Source organism: Eptesicus fuscus, chromosome 6 (assembly GCF_027574615.1).
Source record: "Eptesicus fuscus isolate TK198812 chromosome 6, DD_ASM_mEF_20220401, whole genome shotgun sequence".
Classification (NCBI taxonomy): Eukaryota; Metazoa; Chordata; class Mammalia; order Chiroptera; family Vespertilionidae; genus Eptesicus; species Eptesicus fuscus.
Window position 1 is genome coordinate 97,188,856 of NC_072478.1, and position 23,400 is coordinate 97,212,255.

The 23,400-nt window shown below is 38.5% G+C and overlaps 1 long non-coding RNA gene across 3 annotated transcripts in view; it reads left to right on the top strand.

Annotated features, from left to right (window-relative positions):
- Window positions 1–505: 505 nt before the first annotated feature.
- LOC129149516 (uncharacterized) overlaps window positions 506–23,400 on the top strand; it is a 1,442,660-nt gene continuing 1,419,765 nt past the window's right edge. For 2 of the 3 annotated variants that reach the window (XR_008556438.1, XR_008556440.1), the window contains exon 1: window positions 21,034–21,082. This is a non-coding gene — a long non-coding RNA (uncharacterized LOC129149516). Of the gene's footprint in view, window positions 546–21,033; window positions 21,083–23,400 lie in introns of those variants that run through there. The other variant, XR_008556439.1, reaches the window with a different exon arrangement.

Sequence of the window (23,400 nt, forward strand, 5' to 3'; positions counted from 1 at the left end):
TCTCTTTCTCCTTTCCTCTTTCTGGAATCAACGACACACACACACACACACACAGGACAAGTAAAATAAAAATGCTAAATCTGGGGACCTAAACCCATAGATTTTTATTTCATTTGCTTGAGTGGGTCCCAAAGTATATATTCACACATTCACAAAGGGCAGAATCTCACCTCATCTGGGATTCCTTTTGCATGTTCAATTTCTATATAAGTAATTTCCATATATGCATTTGTGGTATTCTTTTCAATATCTACTTTTCCTTTCTGTGTTGCCTACCACTATGCTAATTCAGGCTCTCATTAATGTTCACTAGAATTATCATAACATCCTCTTAAATAGTCTCTCTAATTTTCTTCATGGCACTAGGTTTATAACTGAAATGAGTAATAGTGGCTATTTACTAAAGATTTCTATTACGCTAGGCATATTATGCTATTTAAATCAACAATGACCTTGAGATACGTAAATTATTTTCTTTTCCATATTATAGGGATGGAAACTGAAGCAATGAGAGGTTAAGCACCACATCTAAAAGTGGCAAAACTGTGAGTGAAATACAAATCTATTTGATTTTCAAATGTCTCCCACTAAAACATTCCTTCTGTTCCTCTCTCTCTCCTTCTCTATGAGATGATCCCTTGTGTTAAAATTAGATGCTTCTTTAGGCATCTCTAGTCTACTGCAAGCTCCCTGAGGCTGGAATTTTATGTACTTTCACACAAAAATTGTCCTGTAAATTTTACTATTTTTATATTATTTAGTGGAATTTACATAATAGAATACTTTAGAAGGTATCTTCTGTTTGAAATTTGTAACATTATTGTTCTATCTTCTCTGAGATGATATATCTCTTAAGGCAGACATGATCCTCCATCTTCATATTATTTATGTTTATTTTAATTTTCTAAATATTGCAGTTGAAGTACAATTTTTTATTAGTTTCAGGTGTACAACATACTAATTAGGTATTTATATAACTTGTGAAGTAATCACCGATAAGTCTAGTACCCATCTGACACATAGTTATTGCAATATTATTGACTATATTTCCTATGCTGTATTTTACATCCCGTGACAGTTTTTATATCTGGTATTTTGTACTTCTTAATCCCTTCATCTTTTTAACTCATCCCCTAATCCAACTCGAATTTGGCAGCCATCAGTTTATTCTCTGCGTCTATGAGTCTGTTTCTGTTTTGTTTGTTCATTTATTTTGTTTCTTAGATTCCACATATAAGTGAAATCCTATGGTATTTGTCTTTCTCTGTCTGACTTAGCATAATACCCTCTAGGTCCATCCATTTTGTTGCAAATGGCAAGATTTCATTTTCTTATGGCTAATATTCCATGGTGTATATATATATATATATATACACCACATTTCTTCATTCGTGTAGTGATGAACACTTAAGTTCCATTTCTTGGCTATTGTAAATAACCCTGCAGTGAACATAGGGGTACATATGTCTTTTCTAATTAGTGTTTCGGATATCTTCGGATAAAAACCAAAATTGGGATTGCTGGGACATAATGGTAGTTCTATTTTTAATTTTTTGAGGGACCTTAATCTGTTTCATGTAGTGTCTGTACAATTTACTCTGGTACAATCACTCCAATGTATGAGGGTTCCCTTTTCTCCACAACCTTGTCAACACTTGTTTGTTGATTTATTGACAGATATAAGGTGATCTCATTGGGTTCAACACCTATGCAAATATAAATATCCATATTACAGGCAATAGAATTTAGAAGCTAAATTGAACATCTGTGTCTTGGCTTGGGTCAGCCTTGGTGATGGGAAAGAGACAAAGTTCTGGTTTTAGAAATATCTTTCATTATTTTCACAAAGGAATAATCTCCAAAGATTATAAAGTAAAATCTTAGATGTTTTATTATTAACATTACAATCATGTGCTTATAATGACATTTTGGTCAATATTGAAGCATAAATACAGCTTTGCTCTCATAAGATTATAATGAAGTGGAAAATTCCTATTTCCCAGTGACTTCGTAGCCATTGTAATATCCTAGTGCTATGTATTACTCATATGTTTGTAGTCATGCTGGTGTAAATAAAGCTGCACTGTCAATCATATAAAAGTGTATTACTAACGGTTATGTCACTAATGATTATACTTTTTATCATTATTTTAGAGTATTCTCTTTCTACTTAAAAAAAATAAAGTTTGCTGTACAACAATTATGCCCACAGCAGTGTCATATATCTCATTTTTACCCCTTCTCTCAATTGCATAATTTTCTTTTGTGTTCCCTTTAATCTCATATTGTTTTGTTCATCATGGCTCCTAAGCATACAAAATCCACTGCTAATGTTGCCAGTAAGAAGCCACATCAAGTGATTGACCTGGAAAAAAAATTGAAAATGATTAAGGACTACAAAGGTGGAAAATCAGTGATGGTGATTGCTCACCAGTCAGGCTTGTCCCATTTTACTAATTTGAAGAACAAGAACAAAGGGATGGAAGGTGATAAAGGTCTGCTTCAATGAAGGCAATGAGACTAACAACAATTCCAGAAGGACCTGTATCAGACAAGGAGAAACGTCCAACAACCCAAATTGAAGACCAGACCCAGAAGCATATCCCTCTCAGCACCATGGTGATTATGACCAAAGCAATATGGTTTTGTTTGTTTTTTTGTGATGTTGAAAGAAAAGGCTGAATCCAACTGTAATGTTAAATTCACTGCTTTATCTGGGTAGTTAAATAATTCAAGAACAATTACTTATTACATAATGTGAAAGGATTGTGGTGAGTTTGCTGAGTACTGATGTGAAGGCACCTGAAAAAATTTTGGAAACTCTAGATAAGCTAATTGTAGCAGAAAATTATATGCCAGAGCAGATAATTCAATATGGTTGAATCCCCCCTATCCTAAAAACAGATATTTGAAAGGACTTTCATTCATAAGGAGGCCAAGTCAAGGCCAGGTTTCAAGGCTTTTAGGGAGAGGCTAACAGTCTTGCTAGAAAGCAATGTTTCAGGCTACAAATTGAAATCCTTTGTGATCTGTCACAGTGAGAACCCCAGGGCCTTTAAGCATGTCAGTAAGCATAGACTGCCATTGTACTACAGAGGCAATAAGAAATCCTGGATGACCCAACTTCTCTTCTAAGATATCCTTCTGAATTGTTATGCTATTGAAAAGGCTATGCTCCCCAACTATCGCTGTGCTCCTTCACAATTGCTATGCTCATTGACAACACATCTGTTCCAAGAGATCTGATGGAGATATACAATGAGATTAATGTAGTTTTTAGAACGACCATTCTGTAGTCCATGGATCAAGGAATAATTTCAATTTATAAGCCTTGTCATTTAAGAAATGCATACATGTTTTAAGGCTATAGCTGCAATAGATAGTGACTCCTCTGGTGCATCTGGGCAAAGCAAATTGAAAACCTTCTGGAAAGTGTTCACCATTCAGATGCCATTTTGAACGTTTGTGATTCATGGGAAGAGGTCAAAATACCAACATGAACAAAAATTTGGAAGAAGTTGGTTTTAACTCTCATGGATGACTTTAATAGGTTCAAGATTTCAGTGGAGGAAGTAACTGGAGATAGCAAGAGAACTAGATTTAGAACCTGAAAATTTTACTGAATTGCTGCAATCTCATGATAAAAATATGGCAGGTGAAGTGTTGCATTTAATGGATGAAAAATGGTTTCCTGATATGGAACCTACTCCTGGCAAAGATGCTGAGATGCTGTGTAAAATTGTTGCAATGACAACAAAGGACTTAGAATATTACATAAACATAGTTGATAAAGTGGTAGCAGGATCTGAGAGAACTGACTCAAAATAAGAATTTCTGTGGGTAAATGCTGATACTCTGCTATCAAAGAGTATCAACATGACAAACTTTGTTGTCTTGTTTTAAGAACTTGCCACAACCCCTCCAGGCTTTACTAATCACCACTCTGATCAGTCAGCAGTTAGCATCATGAGGCTAGACACTCACTCCACAGGCAAAAAGATAACTCGCTGAAGTTTCAGGTGATGGTTAGCATTTTTAAGCAATAAAGTATCTTTTAATTAAGGTATGCACTTTTATTTAGACAAAATGCTATTTCACACTTAAAAGACTATAGTATAGTGTAAATATAACTTTTATATGCACTGGGAAACACAAAAATTGTGTGACTCAATTTATTGCAATATTTGCTTTATTATAGCAGTCTAGAACTGAATCTGCAATATTTCCAAGGTATGCCTTCAATGTGTCATTTTTATTTGTATTTTGGAAAAATGTTCTTTATTTTTGTCACTGTATTTTTCAAAATGCTTCTCTTGCAGCAATTGCTTTGTTCATTGTCATCAAAAGTAAGTTGTTATAACAGTGATATTTCTATAAAATACTTTTTTTTTCAAATTAGCTGCAAACTATCACCTGTTTTCAGATGATCCAGGTTATGCATTCTATTCACGGGAGGGGAAATAAAGTTGAGGAAGAAAAACAATCATATTTTTTTAAAAAGAATTTATAGTACAATACAAAAAATCTTCCCTAGGGTAGAAACATCAGATTAGAACACTCTTACTTTAGAAAGCAGACTTAAAAATAAATACAGAAGGAAACACCTAACAACTGAGAGAAACCAAGATACACTGGTGGAGAAGAGGCATTGAACCACATGTAAAATGAGTCCTCCTTTCTCATTCATCATTACCTTATGTTTTAAAAATGTATATATAGACTCTGAGTACAATTTTGTATAAGTGTTCATTCAGTGTCTATTAAATATCTAAAAATTTCAAAGATGTGAGTAGTAGGATATGAAATAAAAAGGATTCACTGCCTTTAAGAAGTAGATAGCCCTGTTGGAAAGATAAATCACTAAACACATACAATCCTATATAATAAAAGGCTAATATGCAAATCGGCCAAACAATGGAACAACCGGTCACTATGACGCGCACTGACCACCTGGGGGCAGATGCTCAATGCAGTAGCTGCCCTTTGGTCAGTGCACTCCCACAGGGAGAGCGCTGCTCAGCCAGAAGCCGGGCTCACAGCTGGCGAGTGCAGCGGCAGTGGTGGGAGCCTCTCCCACCTCCATGGAAGTGCTAAGGGTGTCCGACTGCCAGCTTGCTGTCAGTCAGATATCCCCTGAGAGCTTCAGGACTGCAAGATGGCACAGGCCAGGCTGACGGGCCTCCCGCCGAGAGCATGAATGTCGTGCACCAGGCCTTTAGTCTATATACATAAAAGCCTGTTCAACCGGTCCCTGTGATGCACACTGACCACCAGGGCACAGTCAGCTTGGACAGATGAAAAGAGACACAGGCAATTGAGTCTATGAAAGATCTCAAGCAGGTGGGGCTGAGCTGCAGTTCACATTGGGAGGGCGGGCCATCGGCCCCAAATTCCGTGGCTCTCCAGGCACTGCTCCAGAGGCACTGTGTCCTCGACCCTCATCAACCCCTTCGGCTGAGTCCTTCCTGGGCAGCTCCGGGACCAAGGGATGGAGGGAGGGGAAAAAAGAGACCACGAACTCTGCCCCTAGAGCTCACCTCCTGCAATCAGACTGGAGCCACCCCAGGACTTGCAGGAAGGCGCCTGAAGTGCGTGGCCTTGTGGCACAGCTAATGTGACTCCCTGGTCTTCCCTGGGCACACCTTGGGTACTACCCCACTTCTCTGAGCCTCAGTCTGCACCCCTAGCAAGGCCATGGGAGCTCCGCCCTAGGGACCCACTTCTCCATAGCTGGGTGAAGCAGGCCAGGAGATGCAAGGGGCAGTGGTAGAAGTGAGGTGGGGGCGGGGGGGGGGGGGGGGGGGGAGGGAGGGGTGCAGGCGTTCAGCTGACCAGGATGAGTGGGAGCGGCTCCTTCCAGCCACCAGCCACCTGCCGCTTCACACATTACTACATCCCTCGGGGGATGTTGGATATCGGTTTCAGCCTGATCCCTGCAGGCCACACTGAGGGACCCCACCGATGCATGAATCTGTGCACCGGGCCTCTAATTAATTATGCATTGAAACCTTATAGAAGATAGTAGTTAGGTGCCAAAATGAATACTATAAAGTGAACACTAAAGGAGATTAGAGGAGAGGGCAGTAAACACAGATTAGAACACTTAACAGGATTGGAAAAAGATCTTGGAAAATGTGATCAAGAATTACGTTTATGATGAGAGGAGGTTTTTCTGGATAAAAAGCTCAGAATAAGCAAAGGCATAGAGAGGCAGAAGCAGTGTTGAGGGAACAGTATGTATTTAGCTAATATTAAAAGATGAGTTGCATTAGAGAGTGTGAAATTTAATAATAGGAGAAAAATAAGTACCTAGCATTTACTGAACATTACTGTATATTAGACACTTCACAAATTCTCACAAATAAATCATGAGGTAAGTACTATTATTTCCATTTTAATAATTAAGAGAGAAATTTGGAATGGATTAACAAGATTTATAAAAGGAAAATACTACATGCTGTGTGCTAAGTGAGAGGCGATCTGCAGAAGGAACTGCAGTAGGTAAGAAACACGAGAATAGAGTTTGGGAAGTCGGGACAGTACTCATTTGTGACTTAAATTTCACTTTTCATAGACCCTTGACATTTAAAGAACTAATATATATAGTGAATTAAAGAATGCAAGTCTAGGAAAATTTCTAGCTTCAGTGAATAAATTCATAATATTAGCACTGAACAGTGAGAGAAAAGTAGCTTCTTTTTTGAGGTAATGGTAGATCTCATATAATTTTAAAAAAAGAAATTTCATTTGTAATGCGGATTCAGAAACATGCCATACAGATTCTACTGTCTGTCAGTAGCTAAGTAGGTATTATACCCATAAAAAGTCTAAAGTGTTTTCTCAGAAACAAAATGGGACAAGTACAGAGGAAAGAAGAGCTGGACATAACTTTCAGAAGATAATAGACTTAGTCACTCTTCTCTTCTTTGCTCTAAGTTTGTAGAATACTTGAATCTCCTCTTTCTCTCTTGCTCTATCTTTCTGTCTTTATTCTTTATGATTTGGATGCTGGTAAATCTTACTATAGGACAGTGGTCGGCAAACTGCGGCTCGCGAGCCACATGCGGCTATTTGGCCCCTTGAGTGTTCTAACACCACTTCTTCAAAATAGACTCGCCCAGGCCAAAAACCGACTTCTGCGCATGGGCCACGAAGTTTCAATCGCACTGTACGTGCGCACCTGCATATGGTATTTTGTGGAAGAGCCACACTCCAGGGGCCAAAGAGCCGCATGTGGCTTGCGAGCCGCGGTTTGCTGACCAATGCTATAGGAAGTGCAAAGAACAGATAAATGATTATGCAGTTAAGAAAATCAGAATGTTAAACTCTGTAAGGATCTGAAAAAATATAATTAATACCAGTAAATACAGTTTCAATGTTTAAAATGTATTGAGAAGCTAATGTGAACATTAGGTACAGCGTAGTTTACTTTGGCTAATTTTTTTTTTGGTCATATTTGGTAATGATGGCAAACAAAATAGACTTTCTAAAATTAGAATAAGTGATACAGCATCTATACTTTTAGCGCACTGCTATTGAAATTTGACAAGTTTCACTAACAATTACAGATATGCTGAAGGAATTATAATAATGTTAAGTTCAAATAAAAAAATCTGGATTATCAAGTTCTTTATACAAGTTCTGTCACTTGGCAGCTGTCAGCAGCATTTCTTGGTAACTATTAATATTTTTAATCTGAAGGATCAAGGTTTTCTTTCTAGGTTATACACCTTCTAACTCTTACTTGAACATAAAGTAAAGATTAACAGTGTTCAAAATGGCTCCAATAAATTAAGGAATATGGGGGAAAGAAATTCATGTTTAGAATATAGATTGTAAATCTTTGATTTATTAGAATATCTCAAGATCTGTATTGGTAATATGAGATTAATTGAATAATTTTAGTTTAAAATATAACACACATGTTAGATTGTGAAATATTAAACTACACATTTTGTGGGTTTAAAAACGGAATAAGGTGTTTCCACTTTTGGTCAAGATGAGTAACAGTGACTAAACTTACGCTTCTACCTGGATCAACAACAGCAAAAAAGGCTGGGGTGGGGGGGGCCGGGGAGGGGGGAGATAATAAAATAACAATTTTCAAGATTGGGCCTTAGACATCCAAGGACTGTGAACTAGAGAGCTGGTGAACAATGAGGTGAGCCCTGTGTTTACCCAGCTTGCCAGCCTTGAGAGAGTTTCCTTACCATGGAGCAGGGAGGGCAAACCCAAGCAAAGCCCCCATAGACTCACTGCTTTGAGAAACTGGAGATGCAGAGAAACCACCCATGGTAGCTAAATTTCAGTGGACAGAGGACAAAAATGGGGAGAGCTGCAAGAATGAACTCTGGAGACCAATAGAGGATAACCACGACCATCACCACCCAAAAAATCATGAAAACCAGAGCATAGAAAATAGAAATATAAAAATAATTTTAAAAAATTAATGAAACCAAAGCTATTTATTTGAATAAAAAAATTAAAGAGGTTTCCCAAAAATGAGTGGTTTCTAACCAGACCAACCAGGATAAAGGACAGAAGATAAAAAATAACCAATTTTAAGAATGAGAGAGGAAACATCACAACAAATTTTACAAATGTCAAATGCATAATAAGCAAGTATTATTAATAATTTTATGTTTATAAACTGACAGCTTACATTAAATACATATTCCTTGAAAGACACAAACTATAAAAGCCCACTGAAGAAGAAACCTGGAAATAAATGTTATGGGATGTAATATACAGACAGTATGGCAACTACAGTTAATAATACTGTATTGCATATTTGAAAGTTGCTAAGAGTGATCTTAATAGTTCTCATAAGAAAAACATGTATGTATGTACAAATAGTGACAGATGTTAACTAGACTTATTGTGGTGATTATTTCTAAATAGAAACAATTATGGAGTCATCACATTGCACATCATCATGTTGTGTGTCAATTATCCTATACTAGAGGCCTGTTGCACGAAATTCGTGCACGGAGAGGGGGGGTGTCCCTCAGCCCACCCTGTACCCTCTCCAATCTGGGATCCCATTGGGCTTAAACAAGCAATCGGACATCCCTCTCACAATCCAGGACTGCTGGCTCCCAACTGCTCACCTGCCTGCCTTCCTGATTGCCCCTAACCGCTTCTGCCTGCCAGCCTGAACACCCCCTAACCACTCCCCTGCCAGCCTGATTGATGCCTAACTGCTCCCCTGCCAGCCTGTTTGCCCCCAACTTCCCTCCTCTGCCAGCCTGGTCACCCCTAACTGCCCTCCCCTGCAGGGTTGATCGCCTCCAACTGCCCTCCCTGCAGGCCTGGGTCCCTCTCAACTGCCCTCCCTTGCAGGCCTGGTGCCTCCCAACTGCCCTCCCCTGCTGGCCATCTTGTGGTGGCCATCTTGTGTCCACATGGGGGCAGGATCTTTGACCACATGGGGGCATCCATATTGTGTTTTGGAGTGTTGGTCAATCTGCATATTACTCTTTTAATAGATAGGATAGAGGCCTGGTGCAGGGGTGGGGGCCAGCTGGTTTGCCCTGAAGGGTGTCCCGGATCAGGATGGGGGTTCCCTTGAGGCGTGGGGTGGCCTGAGCAAGGGGCCTGTTGTGGTTTGCAGGCCAGCCACGCCCCCTGGCGACCCAAGAGGAGGCCCTGGTATCTGGAATTTATTTACCTTCTACAATTGAAACTTTGTAGCCTGGAGTGGAGCCAAGCCTCCTGCTTGCTCTGTGGCTGGCAGCCATTTCTGTTGGGGTTAATTCACCTTCTATAGTTGAAACTTTGTAGCCTTAAGTGGAGGCCTGGGCCTGGCCAGGGTGTGCAGAAAGCTTTGCTTTCTCTGTTGCCCTGTGGCTGCCGCCATTTCTGTTAAGATTTGTTTACCGCCGAAACCGGTTTGGCTCAGTGGATAGAGCGTCGACCTGCAGACTGAAAGGTCCCAGGTTCGATTCCGGTCAAGGGCATGTACCTTGGTTGCGGGCACATACCCAGTAGGGGGTGTGCAAGAGGCAGCTGATTGATGTTTCTCTATCATCAATGTTTCTAACTCTCTATCCCTCTCTCTTCCTCTCTGTAAAAAAATCAATAAAATATATTAAAAAAAATATTTGTTTACCTTCTATAATTGAAACTTTGTAGCTTGAGTGGAGGCTTAGGCCTAGCAAGGGCAGGTAGAAAGCTTGGCTTCCTCTGTTGCCTGGGAAACCTTGCTCTCTGTGGCAGTAGCCATCTTGGTTGGGTTTATTTGCATACTTGCCCTGATTTACTGGTGGACATGGCTGATGGGCGTGGCTTAGGCGTAGCGAAGGTGCGGTCAATTTGCATATCACCCTTTTATTAGGTAGGATAATAAAGAGGTGATATGCAAATTGACCATCACTCCAACACACAAGATGGCTGCCCCCATGTAGACACAAGATGGCCACCTCAAGATGGCCGGCAGGGGAGGGGAGGGCAGTTGTGGGAAATCAGGCCAGCAAGGAAGGGCAGTTGGAAGGGACCAGGCCTGAAAGGGAGGGCAGTTGGGGGTGATCAAGTCTGCAGGGGAGGGCAGTTAGGGGTGACCGGGCCAGCAGAGGAGGACAGTTGGGGGGGACCCAGGCCTGCAGGGGCGGGCAGTTGGGGGGACCAGCCCTGCAGGGGAGGGCAGTTAGGGGGGACCAGGCCTGCAGGGGAGGACAGTTGGGGCTGACCAGGCCAGCAAGGGAGGGCAGTTAGGGGTGACCGGGCCAGCAGGAGAGGGCAGTTGAGGGGGACTGGGCCGGCAGGGGAGGACAGTTAGGGGCAATCAGGCCAGCAGGGGAGGGCAGTTAGGGGCAACCAGGCTGGCAAGGGAGGGAAGTTAGGGGTGACCTGGGCCAGCAGTGGAGGGCAGTTAGGGGCAGTTGGGCTGGCTGACAGGTGAGCAGTTGGGAGCCAGCAGTCCTAGATTGTGAGAGGGATGTCCAAGGGGCTCCAGATTGGAGAGGGTGCAGGCTGGGTTGCGGGACAACCCCCCCCTGCCCCCGTGCATGAATTTCATGCACCGGGCTTCTAGTACCTTAATAAAGCTGTTTAAAAAGTTGGAATTTTAGCAGTTTCACATGTTCAATATATACAAACAGTTCATTCTGTTTATTCAGAAATATATTTTGAATGAATAGGATAGATTTTATATTAGTATATTGCTTTGAAATTACTTTATCATTAAATCCTTATTCATTTAATTATCCTATATAATAAAAGGCTAATATGCAAATCAAGTGAACGGTAGAACGACCAGTTGCTATGATGCACACTGACCACCAGGGGGAAAATGCTCAAAGCAGGAGCTGCCCCCGGTGGTCTGTGCGCTCCTACAGGGGGAACACTGCTCAGCCAAAAGCCAGGCTCATGGCTGGCGAGCACAGCTACAGTGGCAGGAACCTCTCCTGCCTCTGCGGCAGCACTAAGGACCCATCGGTGGACATCCTCTGAGGGGTTCCAGACTGCAAGAGGGCGCAAGCCGGGCTGAGGGACCCCCCCACCCCAGTGCACCAGGCCTCTAGTTTTGTGTATATTTGTGACTACGTGTCAAGAATTCTGTCATAAAAGCATTTTGGATTGTTTTAAATTTTTACCATGTAAGACTTCCTTCTAAAAGCTTAGTACAGAAAAATTAATTTAGCATTTTAGCTAATTGTAAAATGGCCAGTGTAAGAAGTTTAGAGGAAATAGAAAAATAATGGCCTTATAAAGATCAGTTTTATTTCTCTCCTCTGTCAGTATCCTCAATGCTGCCCACCTTGACAAACGATTCCAATTTTGTAAAGATGTGGTTCTTCGACACTGTTTCCACTTAAGACAATATTTGTGAAATGCCATAGTAACTAAAAAGAAAGGAAACAAACCAAATCATTTTGTTCTCTGGCTTAATAAAACATTGACCACAGTTAGGTAATTTGAGGATCAGTGTCATTAATAAAATTCATTACGATTATAAAGAATTATCAAAGGAGCATATCAGATTCCAAAGCTTATTGTCTAACCTAATCACTCTCAACAATGAAATAATACAACAGTAAAAGAAAGAGGAAGTTATCTAAATTGATCTCTGTGGTTTCAGAAAATTTTATCATCAACTTAATCATTGATCTTCATCTTCACGGGTCTTTGAGAAAACCATTCAGAAGCTTTTACATGCTATCATATCACTCAAGAAACATATTCACCTTATCCTAATATTGAAAGTAAGGTGACATGAAGCAATTACAGCCAATAAACTTGGTATCCACCACTTTAACAACGTTAAAATGAAATATTAATCAGAACATTTATAAATATTCATGAAGAAAGTGATGCTTATTTGTCAGCAACATGGTTGCACTAAAACAAGTCACTACAGACTTTATTTCCACTTTTAAATTGTCTGCCTGAGAATGAATAAGGGAAAGCAGAGATCATCTGGGTTTTAGTAAGGTTATTGTCAATGTTTTCTATCCTACCCATGTATGTCAGGTGGAGGAACAAGACTTTAGTAAAAGAAGGTCCTTGTACACTGAACATTTTGTGATTTAATCAGAAAGCATCTTCACTTTTTATCTCTCAGTGTTCTTTAAATTTACTCTAAGAGGGATGTGCTTCTACTCTCCTAGGTGGAAACTTCGCTAATTCCCTGAGTTTTCTGAACCCTCGTAGTCAAATATTTTACAGCCACTTTAAGCTGCAAATATAGACTCAATTTAGAAATTAGACATAAATGCACATAGTACCAAAACTTCTATATTTAATTCCAAGTAGTTAAAATCTCCTCTCACCCAAAAGGACATTCTAAATAGAACGCTGAGGAAAAGGGACATGGTTCACCTCTTTTCTGCATCATCTTGCTTACGACAGCTTTTTGACACTGTTCATGTCAAGGAGGCAAGTAATGATTTCCTCATGATACAGAAACTATTTTGCTAGCAGAATTTTGAGTGTGTTGACCTATGCTCACCTTGTGCAGTAAGCATGACTAGACTAGTATTTACTTATTAGCCTCTTCTGTTCTAATTATTTAATTTATGGGTCATCATTCACTAATTTTACTTGAATTGTTTTGAGTGTAGGATCCTTGAGCTGGGTCTGCAAACTCAAATTTAGTATTCCTTAAGAGTCTTAAAAATTAAATGCAGCCCTGTTTATTTAAAGAATCCCACTTAATATAAAAACACATACAGGTAGAATACTTTATTTTTCTGTAGCATCTAAAAGGAATAAGTTATTTCTCTTTGTGTCTGAATAAACAAACACACATGCACAACACATTTTTAACCCTTTGCACTCGCTTGCTTTTTTCTCGATTCCTTTATTCTAATGCTAAGCGTGTCGAGTCACACTCGACATCCGAGTGCAAAAGATTAAAAGTTGCAAAAAAGAGTAATTGAATAAAATAGGGGAAAGAGAGAATATGAGGCCTTTATCTGGACTAGACCCATAAAGTCATTAGAATCTGTAAAGGAATATATTTCTTTACATGTGTATATTTAGGTATCTCTGTCTTTATATTTGCACAAATAAATTTATAAGTATTTTAACATACATTTTCCTTTCACAAATATCAGCAATAATTTCAAATGAAACTGTTAACAGTACTGGTTTACCGTACTCATAATCTTATCTAGACAGGCATGTTTTTATCACATAAACCCCATCTCATGTGTCATACCTAATAGATCCAAGATTGGGCATCACACTCAAGGAAAGCCAATGGATAGCTTTCCTTTGACCTATGAAAAGGATGTTATTGTGAATTAGCCCACATTTATTGGTCCAAACAGATTTCCTCTCTTGGGTATTTGAACTACAGCAAGTGAAAAATGTTAGGCAGAAAGAGATCTGTAAAGGGGTACTTCATGAGGAATAATCTCAAAATGAAGTTGTTATAAAGTAGGAAGGGTGGCTGCATGTTTATGTTCCCCCAAAATGTATATGTTGAAACACAATCCCCAAAGGATTGGTATTAGGAGGTGGAGATCTTGGGAGGTGATTAGGGTTAGATTGGGTCATGAAACTGGAGACTCCATGCCAGGATTAATGCCCTTATAAAAAGAATTGAGTTCTGTATCAGATACGGGGTCAGCCAGAACCATGGTCTAGGACTGTGGTCAGCAAACTGCGGCTCGCGAGCCACATGCGGCTCTTTGGCCCCTTGAGAGTGGCTCTTCTACAAAATACCACGGCCTGGGCGAGTCTATTTTGAAGAAGTGGCATTAGAAGAAGTTTAAGTTTAAAAAATTTGGCTCTCAAAAGAAATTTCAATCGTTGTCCTGTTGATATTTGGCTCTGTTGGCTAATGAGTTTGCAGACCACTGGTCTAGGACATCCCAGCCTCCAGAACTGTGAGAAATAAATGTCTGATGTTTAAGCCCTGCTGTCTATGGCATTCTGTTATAGCAGGCTGAGCTGACTAAAACAACGACTAAGACAAATCAGCCAAAACTCAAAGTAAATTTATAGATAAGAGGGTAAGATCAATCATCTGTAGTGAGAGTTAAAATATTTATAAAGACTCCAAGGATAGATTGAGGAGCTCATCTCTAGCATTATCTCAAATTCTAAGGATAATTCTAGTTCAGGTGAATGCCCACTATCTCTTCTTCACTCTTTCCTTGTCTTCTTATTTACCTTAAAATTCTCATTCTTGCAACTAAAAAATATTCTAAACTTATCAAGATTCAGCATACGTAAGTTGCTTAGAAGAAAAAAAAAATAGCTCTGGCTAGGTGGCTCAGTTGGTTGGAGCATTGTCCCATATACCAAAAGCTTGCTTGTTTGCTTTCCAGTGAGGGCAAATACCTAGATTGCAGGTTTGATCCTCAGTCAGGGCACATAGCGGAAGTGACAGATTGATGTTTCTCACATCAATGCTTCTCTCTCTCTTTTCCTTCCTCTCTAAAAAAAATTAAAAATCAGTAAAAAACATATCTTTGAATGAGGATTAAATAAAAAAAGGTCAAATTGAATTTTTATTACTTACCACCAGTATGATCTTCAGCAAGTTACTTAATGGTCAGTTTCTCTCTCATTTTTTAAAAGTTAACTTTATTAAGCTATAACTTACATAAAATAAGATGTACCAATTTGAAGTATCCAGTTAGAAGAGTTTGAAGAAATGTATATATCTATTGTAACTATCACCACAACACACAGAATGGTTTCTCCAAAGAAGTACCCACATGCCATTTTGTAGCTAGTATCTCCCTGCTCTCCTGGTCTCAGGCAAACACTGATCTTCTTTCTGTCAGTTATATTCATTTTAGTTTTCCCCAGAATTGTACCTAAGTGCAACACTACAGAATCTTACAAGTTCATTCATGTTGTGTGTATCAGTTGTATATTCCTTTTTATTGCTAAGCACTTTTCCACTGTATAGATATACCACAATTTGTTTATTTAGTCATGTGTTGGTTTTGTTTTTGTTATTGGTAAAAGCTGTTACAGACATTTGTGTAAAAGTCTTTTGTAGCCTTTTCCCCCCTCTTGGATTTTATATTGAAGAATGGAATTCCTGAATCATGCATGTTTAAATTTTAAGAAGTTGCCAAATAATTCTCTAATATATGAGACTTCCAGTTTGTTAACATTTTCATCAATGCTTAGTAGCACTAGTCCTTTTCATTTTAACCTTTCTAGTGAGGGTATATTTACCTCATTATGCTTTTGTTTTGCATTTTCTTGAAAATGAATGACTTGAAACATTTTTTTTCATGAACATGTTGGCATTTTTTATCTTCTTTTGTGAATTATCTATTTAACTCTTTGTCCATTTTTAAATCAAATTATTATTCTTGCAATTGTGAAGTTGTACAGTTTTTATATGTACTTGTTAAATTTATTCTTAAGTATTTCAAGTTTTTGATGCTATATTAAAATATATAAATTATATATACATGTATATACATGTGTACATATACATATATAAATATATATATGCTTTTGTTTTACAACTTTTCACTGGTACTGTTTAGAAATACAATTGATTTTATATATTTACTTGTATTCTTTAATATTAGTAAATCACTTATTCTCATATATTTGTATTTATGTTTTAATTCTTTAGGGTATTCTATATACATAAACATATTGACTAATAGTAAAGAGAGCTTTACTTCTTTCAAATCCAGGTGCCTTTTCTTTCTTTATTTTTTTTAATATTGCAATGTTGAACACCCAATACAGAGTTGAATAAAAGGAGATAGAGTAGATAACATTGTATGAATGGATGTTGAATTTTTTTAAAAAATTAACATTTATTAAGATGATCTTATAACTTATCTAATTTTAAAAATATCTTTATTGTTAAAAGTATTACAGATGTTTCCCTTTTCCCCCTATTGACCCCTCTTCCCCACTTCTCCCACCTCAGGCCTTGACCCCACTATTGTCTGTGTCTGTGGGTTATGCATATATACTTACATGTTCTTTGGTTAATCTCTTCCCCCACTCCTTCCCTCTATCAATCTGTTCCATGCTTCCATGTCTCTGGATCTAAATTTTCTTATTAATTAGGTTCATAAGTTTTATTGTTTGGTTTTTTAATATTAACTCAAACTTGAATTTTTGGTATAAACCCTTCATGGTCATAATATATTATCCTTTTCACATATTGCTGGATTTTCTTTGCAATATTCTGTGAAAGACTTTTATATCTTAGTTCATGAGAGATCTATTTTTGTCCTCTTCTTTTTTGTGATATCTTATTCTGGTTTTGGTATCAGGTACTTCTGGCTTCATAAAATTGGTTGATCATAAAATTTGCTGAAAGGGCTTGTGAAGTTTTGGTGTCAATTGATGTCATCTCTTCCTTGAATGTTGAATTAACCAGTACAGTCACTTGGGCCTGGAGTGTTTTGTTTTGTTTGTAAAGGTGTTTTTTTTTTATTATTATAAAATCAGTTTCTTTAATCTACATGTGACTATTCAGATTTTCCTTTTATTTCTTTTTTGCAACTTTGGCTATGTGTGTAATTCCATATCTTAATTCATAAAATAAAGATAATAGTTATATACTTCTCCTAAAGCTACTGAAAAGATTATGTGAGTTCATCCTATCTAATAAAAGAATCATATGCAAATTGACCCTAACTCCGCTATACCCACAAGCCACGCCCACCAGCCAATCAGGAGAAAATATGCAAATAAACACAACCAAGATGGCTGTGGCCACAGAGAGCAGGAGGGAGGCTTGGGTTTCCCCTGCAACAGAGGAAGCCAAGCTTTCTGCCTGCCCTTGCTGGCCTAGGCCTCCACTCAATGCTACAAAGTTTCAATTATAGAAGGTAAACAAATCCAAACAGAAATGCGGCAGCTACAGAGCTGGAAGAGCAGGAGTCAAGGGTTGCCCCTGGCAATGGAGGAAGCAAAGCTTCTGCAGCCCTGGCTGGCCTAGGCTTCTGCTCCAGGCTACAAAGTTTCAATTATAGATGTACATAAATTCCAACAGAAATGGCTGCCACCACAGACCAAGCAGGATGCTTGGCTCCACTCCAGGCTACAAAGTTTCATTGTAGAAGATACATAAATCCCAGATACTAGGGCCTCTGCTTGGGTCGCCAGGGGACGTGGCTGGCCTGCAAACCACCACAGGCCCTTCACCCAGGCCACCCCACACCCCAAGGGAACCCCCACCCTGATCTGGGATACCCTTCAGGGCAAACCAGCTGGCCCCCACCCCTGCACCAGGCCTCTATCCTATCTAATAAAAGAGTAATATGCAGATTGACCATCACTCCAACACACAAGATGGTTGCCCCCATGTGGTCACAAGATGGCCGGCACAAGATGGCCAGCAGGGGAGGGCAGTTGGGAGGGACCAGGCCTGCAAGGGAGGGCAGTTGGGGGCAATCAAGCCTGCAGGGGAGGGCAGTTGGGTGGGACCCAGGCCTGCAGGGGAGAGCAGTTGGTGGGGGGAACCAGGCCTGCAGGGGAGGGCAGTTAGGGGCAAACACGCTGGCAGGGGAGCAGTTAGGCATCAGTCAGGCTGGCAGGGGAGTGGTTAGGGGCAATCAGGCTGGCAGGCAGAAGTGGTTAGGGGCAATCAGGAAGCCAGGCAGGCGAGCAGTTGTGAGCCAGCAGTCCTGGATTGTGAGAGGGATGTCCGACTGCCCGGGCCTAAACGGGCAGTCGGACATCCCTTGAGGGTTCCCAGATTGGAGAGGGTGCAGGCTGGCCTGAGGGACACCCCCTACCCCGCCGTCCACGAATTTCGTGCACCGGGCCTCTAGTATATTATAAATACTTAAAGCAGAATTTGACATAGGGTAAACAAACCCAAAGGCAACTGTTAGCTGTTAAAATGCAACAATTATTAATATGCACTGAACTGAGATCAAAAGGACACAGGATAGTCTTTTATTCTAGTTAAAGTATGAAAAGTAATAATTGTAACAAAAATCAACATTTATTTAAATCTATTGAGCTTGTGACATGTCCCCAACTCATAAACAAATTAGGTTTCTAATAATCTTAATGGAATGTCAAATTTTTAGAACAATTAAATTGTTAGAAACCATTTCAAATAAATAAATTGAAAATTTGAAGGCCGGTGTAAGTAGAGATTTAATATGTTCTTTATATCTCTTATTGTTAATTAAGAAACAATAGATATCGCTGAGCCTTGGAATTTTACACATGATGTTAAGACTGAAGACAAGAAATTATATATCAAATGCTTAATAACAGTGCTTGATTTCATGTAGAATTGAGAATGCTTTTGGTTACTAACAGAAAGCCATATCAGCATGGCTTTTAAAAAATTTAGCATACTAGAATATATAACTAGAAGTTTAGAGTTAGTGTTGGCTTCAGAATTGATTAAAAGATAATTGATTTCAAGTACCCAATTTCTTTTTCTTTATCCAAATTGTCATATTCACCTTAAAACTAGATCTTACATCCTTCCATGTTCAACACTTATCCTCTTCTCTTTGAAGGCATAGAGAGTGGGTCAGTATTAAACATTATATGCCATAACTAAAAATTAACTGCCACCAAGTGAATATCATGCTCTGAATGGCTCAGGCCTGGCTTCCTTAACAATCTCTTCTAGTAAGTGTGATGCTGTTACCATAATTGGTTGAGACTATACAGAGTCCCCTGCTAGAAATGGAATCAGTTCCCTAAATTACATTGCAGTTATGCAGTGGGATAAAGGTGGCATAGATGTTGTGGCATCATTCACATTATCCATTATCCTTTATTTTGCCATAGCATGCACTGTTATTCCCCCTCCACACACACACACACACATACACACACACACACACACTACATTATTTTTTTCTTCCTTAGTAAGGGAATACTCAGATTTTTAGCTATGTACATGGGCATTTAACAAAGATACTCTGTTTTCCAGGCTAGCATGCAGCTAGCTGTGATTATATGGTTAATTTCTGGTCAAAGAAATGTCATGTGCAGCATGATATCCTTCCAGGATATGTCCTTAAATAAGGAGCATGTTCTCCTCATCCTTCTCTCTTCCTGAAGTTTTGGTATTGATTTGATAGCCACAGCTTAAAAAACCATCTGGCCCATGTTGAGGATGGCTGAGGAAAAGGAGCCGGATCCCTGATGATCATGGAGCTCACATCAGCCCTGGATTATTTAGCTCTGCACTTCATCTTCGTGAGGGATAGAAATTTACATTTTATTTCAGCCATTATTTCAAGTGTTTTGGCATTTATAGATAAATCTAATCTTAACTTATACTAATTAATTTTCCAAAACAAATGACTGTATTGTATTACTGCACTTTTAAAAAGACTCATCCTAATAGTATAAATTGATTGGGACCAATATTTGGGGTTGTGAATCCCCAAGCTCCATATTCATAGTTGAGTACATGAAAAAAAATCTCTAACTTCCCTTAGGCAAACACCTGCAGGCTATCATCTACTAAATCTTTCTGGAATGCAGAATATATGTTAGCCTATGTTTATTTATATATTAATACTAGCAAAAAAAAAAAAACCCACAAAAAATGAACTATATAAGTAGACTCTCAGTTATCAAACCTGAATGATAGCTATAGGAAATCAGTGAGTCCATTTATTTACTCTGTTCATTCCTTCCACTTATATCCTTCCAGACTGGTTCATCAATTTCACTTTAGTTTATCTCAGTTTCTATTTTTGGCACCTGCAAGATACTGATGCTTTTTGTTTGTTTGTTTACGCACCTCAGCCCCAGACTCTTCCCACTCAGTCCCTGTGGGGCTACTCACACTAGAGAAATCCATTTTCCTTTACCATGAACACATTTATCTGAGGCCTAACAGATCTGATCTTTATCTTCAAAAGTTAGAAAATTCAGTTACTTTGGCAACAACTCAGGGATTAGTTAGGTTCTCCAGGTTTAACATAATAGAACACGAATAAAACACTTTTTGTTTAAGAGGTTCAGACAGTAAATAACAGGACAGAAAACAAGGTCCCCTAAAGGGGAAGCAAAGTCCTGAGACAAACTTTAAGGTGCACGTTCCTAGGAGGGAGGGCAAGGGGGATGTGTTCCATCCCTCTGGCTGCCTGGCTGCCTCCGAAGTCTCAGGGCAGAGCATCCTTGCAGTGCTGTTTCAGGTAGTAATGCGCTGCTCTGGTCGGGCTTTGTCTTTATTCACAACACATTCATGTGTCTCGGCAGGGGAGGGGGGACTGCACTGTTGCCTGCCAGCCTGTCCTCTTCGACTCTGCCGAATAACCGGAGTGGTAACTCTCCATTAGTGAGGAGAGAGACAGACAGAGAGAAACAGAGAGAGACAGATACGCATACACTGAGATACAGAGGAAGAAAAACCACGCAAAAAAGGAAAAGGAGGGGGGGTGGGGGGCTAAGGATGCTCTCCGGCACACTCATATGTTAGGTCTCTGCGAAGGCAGGAGGCTGCAGGAGCAGCAGCAGCAGGCTTTCGGCAGTGATTCTAACTACTGCCCATAAATACCGTGGTCAGGACGACTTTGAAGAGGCAGTGTATTACTTAGGCATAGAACACTAGCTCTGCTAAAACTGGGAGTGCAAACACCCTCTTGTTTTCTCATTTAGAGACTTGCATCTTTTCGGCACTCCACACTATCAGGACCCTCTGCTTCTACAGGTAAGACACAGTTAAGATTTACGTATCTATTACATTGTTGTAGTTTTACACACTTTAATCATGATGACTTTTTAATATAATGCCAGCTTTCTCTTGAACTGCTGTGTTTTTCTTACTAGTCTCTCTTCAAGAAAATATTTTTTAATGAAAAGACTGCAATTAAATGAAGGAACTACCAAATCTTCCCTAAAATGAATGTATATGATGGTCTGCCTCTCCATGAGCTCTGAGTTTATAGTTGGGAACTTGATCTCAAACTGTGATCTGAGCTGCAATTCATAATGTATATTATTTCTAAATGTACAAAATTATTCACTATAATTTGGATAAGACATAATTCTTCCCTGCCTACAGTGTTATGCTGTATATATACTTCCTAGTATTTTATTAACTTCTGTAGTTTGGGGGAACCAATGATGAGGTTTATACCTTATAAATTTTGATCAGATCATTACAATGTGGGGTAATGCACTCATTCACAAACATGTGCAATGATAGTCTTATCTAGAAGGTTTTATCAAGAGCCTGTATGTATGTAATAACAGGTACCCACAGACATGTGAAATGGTGATATTAAAAGAAAATGCAAGGGCATTGATAATTTATATACTGTATCATATCACTGAGTCTTAAGTTTGTTTTTCTAATGAAAGTTTACCTTTTTAAAAATTCTGCTTCATTTTTACCTGTCATTATTTTATTATATATGTTTATATATGATTAGCTCTTAGATGAGGTCATTCAAAATTGCTGATATTGCTTAGAAAACTGTAATAATAGAAACACATTAAAATGTGTTATGAGTCTATAGAGAATATAGTAGTGATATTGTCAACAGGTTTGTAAAAATTTGCTCTCCTGAGTTTTGATAAGAACATCTTGCAGTGTTACTCACTTGTAACTTGGTTTACATTTTGCTGTCCCGTTCAGGGTCCCACTAACTTGGTAGGCTAATTACATTGCTGTATATGATCAGAGCTAAAAGCACTGGATGATGCTAATTATCAAGCCATTTTTACTTGACATTTTAACTTCAATTGACCCCAATGACTATGTTTTCTTTCCTTGTATTTCTGTAGTGTTTTTTTCTATTAATCATATTTTATATGAGTTGCTCCTAATCAAATTCTCTCACATGAAGTATTTACATGCTAGTGATCTGGAATCATTAGAGTGACATTTAGCAGTCAATGGCTTTCACTCTTACATACAATAAAATTTATAGCATAGGATTAAAGCATATTCTAGAGGAGTACATGTTTAACAGTAAAGTATTGTGAAAATAGAAGCATTTGCATGCATAAATACATAATTCATTGGAAGACTTGTGATTCTTGTTCCTATGCATGACTTATTACATTTTCCAATTTCACTTACAAAAGGTTTAAATCCATGGGGAGTATATGTAAAATATTCAATTGACTGAGAATGTGAAAATTAAAGGAGGAAAGAATTATTACTGCAGTGACTTTTTTAGGACTATTGGGAAGTTGGTAACTGGTACAAATGTAAGGAATTCATTTTAGAGTTTCTCCTAGGGTGTACTAAAAAAGGAAGAAAAGGTGATGTGAAATATATGTTGGCATGTGAAATTATTTGGGGAAAAAATAAATGATGAAAGAGTAGAGAAGGGATATATAGTCTATAAAGGGAAGAATATTTTCAATAAACATGGAGTAAATTCTATATTCTTTTATGGCAGGAAAAAAAGACATATCAAGAATACCATTTCTCAAGGATGTATGAAATCTCATTTGGCCAAATATCTAATTGAAAAATAATGGTTCTTTTTACTTAATTACCATATTTGAATATGCAATTACCAAATGTATATCTTCCCTGAATGGTTTCTTGGAACTATAAAGTTATCATTTTAAAGTTTTTATTTTGAAACTTTTTAATTTAGTTTAAAAATTACTTACCCCAAATGGTTTAGTCCAGTTATCTCTTTTATCCAAAAAGAGACATGTCTAAATTTTCTTTTTTAATATACTAAAAGCACCATGTTTGTATTTACATATAGCAGAGCAGTATGCATAATTACATGGTTTTATAAACTTTTGGTATCATGCTCATTTTGTTTTCATTTCCCCAAACTCCCTAGTTTTTACAACTGTATAAGAACTTTAAAAATGCCTGATAAGAGTAAATTCATAATTCACAGGATTTCGTAGGCATTGGAATTTTAAACTATTTCTGTGAGAAACTTTTTTTAAATTATAGAGAATATGCATCATATTAATAATACTTTTATTTATTTATCCCAAAGTTACCTAAAACATATTGGCAGGAATATGTCCTTTATCTCAATTTCTTTA